Consider the following 3,477-nt stretch of genomic DNA (forward strand, 5'->3'; position numbering starts at 1 on the left):
ATTTTCTATTCTTATTGTTCGTATATGATTATGATTTCCTGCCCGACTTTATTTTTTCTTCAAAAAAGTAAAAAAAAGCGGAAAAAATAAAGCCTAGATATATATTTCATCAATCAGATATGACTTCAAAAAGGCTTTGCTCAACTTAATTCCTACAAAACACAGAACTACTTCACGCAGATGATAATCACATGGTGAAAATAGCAGTTTGCACCAAAATGCCCATTTTCACATATAAGTGCCCTTTTTGGCTCCCTCCCCCAACCGAAAATACGTTCCGCCGCCCCTACTCTACCCTCTTGTCGAGGCACTGTCGGCTGCTTTCCGAGCGACCATGGCGAAGCAAGGGGGAGATCGAAGCGCCAGGAATTATGAAATCCCTCGCTTCGCTCGGGAAGCAGCCGCCAGGGCCTCGACAAGAGGCTACCCCTGCTCTTGATATTAATGGTTGGGGTGTCGGGGAGTTCAAATCTGGGATAGTTGTTAGGATTAATGAATGAATACTTGCATAGTTTCCGATGATGGAGATGGGGATGAAGCTTTTGAAAGAAAATTTCCGAAGGGGCCTTTGGACCTCAGGACTGGAATGGCTATATCGATCCTCATGTGCGACTAAATTTCCGAAGCAGGTGCAGCGGTTCTCAGTAAGATCTGCTTTATGGTTGAGACACTGTTAAACCTAGAATAGTTCCCAGTTATTAATCGAGCTGCTCAGTTTTGTATCGCTTCGATTTGATTTGTTAGGATTTGCGTACTATGTGGGTCCCAGACAGTTGAACAACTGACAATCTAGGGTCGATCTTACCAGTGTCTTGTGAGCGATGTCTTTGATCTACTTGGCATAGTTAAAGAGATTCCTGCGCACAGAACCTAGAGATCTGTTAACTCTTGACATACTTTGCTGACATATCACATGTGCATTCCAGGTCAAGTCATCTGAGGTATCATCACTTAAATGTGTGAGACTTTGACTCTGGAAGTGGAGAATCATCGATTGTGTCCTGGTGTTTAACTGGATTTCTAGAGTGGGTAATTTTTTACAGAGAACGTAACACTCTCGCTATAACCCCTACCCTTTATCAGGACTCTGTGTAGGATACAACTTTTTATCATGTCAAAAAAAAAATGATGGGTTGTATTTTTTCAGGTTATTTTAAAACATTACTGTACATTACTGTTCATGGTAAAAGCAATTTATCATTAAATTATAAATCATTGAATTATAAATTATTAAATGAAGATACTATGGAGGTATGTGTTATTTTATTACATTTTGATATCATTCCAACATTTGATAAACTATATATATGACATATATGATATAACTCTGACTTTCTTCCACATTATCATTCGCTTGTAATAGTTTTGTTGTGCTGCGTGGTGTATATTCTTTACTGTAATGATGTGGATTTATGTGCAATTCAACTCTATTCATAACACTTAAACACTCATGATGTTTAACATTATTGAACACAAATAGGAATCACTATAGATGTAACGACGCTGACATCGGGAGATGTTATTCATAAGAGAAGACGGAGGATAGCTAGATAGGTCTTCAGATTCTTCTTAAGATTCTTGTTGCCCTTCGGGCTAAAAAAACAGTTTCCCTCTTTCTTTTTTTTTCACGCTCTTTTATTTATTTTTTTTTGGGGGGGGGGTCATTTTCTGTAGCGAAGCGTCAAAATAGAAACCGCCGTTTATATATGACACAATCGTGTCGAGTTGCAGCGAGAGCTCAATGAATTTCATGAATATTTTGTGGCTCTTTGATGAAGACTTTGATTACCAGAGGAGCGAAACCCCGGCTAAATGGTCCCAGCCCATCTTTCAATTAAGGCATGGGCACACCGCCCGAGCGTTGGAGCGGTCGTGGAGCGGTAGGGAGAGAAGGTCGAATTTCGCTCACAAAATTGGGGAAAAAATAAAAAACAAAATCGAAAACAAAATAAAAACAATCGAAATCGAAAATGGTTAACCGGAGCGAGCGGTGATGATTTTTTTTTTCTCTCCGCTCCACGACCGCTCCAACAACGCTCGGGCGGTGTGGCCATGCCTTTAATTACAGAGGTAATTATCTGATCCCCTAACATGGAGGGGGTTATTTTCAATTGGTCTAATGCCAATTCGTCTAATTACCATCTCGTTTACTATCATCTAGTCTACCATCAGTTCGTACGCTTTCAACATGGTCTATTGCCATTTTGTCCACTCACCAGTTTGTATAATACAACCAGTTGGTGCAACAGCCATTCAGTCCATATACCATTTGGTCTGATTCGACTCTGTGTTAATTGGGCGAAATGAAAATAAAATGGGTGTCAGACCAACTGGTTATGAGACGAAATGGTCATAAATGAATTGGTGATTAGACGAAGTGATGATTGGACTGAATGGTTGTTAGACGAAATGTTGGACGGAATGTCATTAGAATAAATAACAGTAGATCTTGTGATGAGTAGACAAGTTGGCGGTAGACGAATTGACAATTTACCCATGGAGACATATTAAGATTTCCAGGATATTTCTCTCAGTCTGTATCATAAAATTATAATCTAAATAACTGCATCACATCCCTTATATAACAAAACAAGCACACACACACACATTCCCTCACACACATTGTGTGTCATGCAGTTGAGATTATATAAATGTCAAAAATTCAGTTTCTAAACAGCATAATCGTCTCACCCCAAAATGCATATCTGTTATAGCGTGTTTTCATTGCTTTTCAGTCTGGTGTGATCGCATTGTAATCTACATCACATCCCTCATGAAACAAACTAAAAGAAGGTCGTGTGTGCCACTGCAGGGATTTTGTGAATCATCTACATGCACAGGTGACTCTGTCAAAGGAAAATCCTTCAGGATCACAATTTTTTTAACTTAAAGAGATAGATTGACTTACTAGATGTAAATTAGTCACATATGCATGCTCTGGGCTCAAGACTGGCGTTTCATAAAGCTGTTCGCAAGTTAAGAGCGACTTTAAGTGATCCTTTCTTGTGGTAAATGGTATTCATTGGCAATGGTTACGCACATAAGAAAGTCATTCTTAACTTACGAACACCTTCATGAAACGGCCCCCTGGTCAAAATACTTTGATCTGGGCAAATATTACATCTATGGAAGATTGGCTTAACTGTTAGTTAACCGGGGGATGAAGGTGGTCAAATAACCCCCTTCCCCCCCCCCCCCATAAAAATGCTATGACTACTCCATATCCAATGCGATGATGTAGTTTAACAGCATTTTTTTCCTTCAAGTCTTGTGACTTTTCAGACAAAAGGTTGCCAAGGTCAGTCACAGCTCATTTTGCAACAGCATGTCAGCTAAAAAGAGAATTTTTTACAGGAATTTGTGTATAAATGAAGGAAAATTCAACAAACACCTGCATGACATATACAACCCCTTAAATCTGTTGTTCAAACTGCCCAAAGACACCACAGAATCACAAGTACCAGAAATCAAACATAG

This window comes from Lytechinus variegatus, chromosome 2, assembly GCF_018143015.1.
Source record: "Lytechinus variegatus isolate NC3 chromosome 2, Lvar_3.0, whole genome shotgun sequence".
NCBI classification, from domain to species: Eukaryota; Metazoa; Echinodermata; class Echinoidea; order Temnopleuroida; family Toxopneustidae; genus Lytechinus; species Lytechinus variegatus.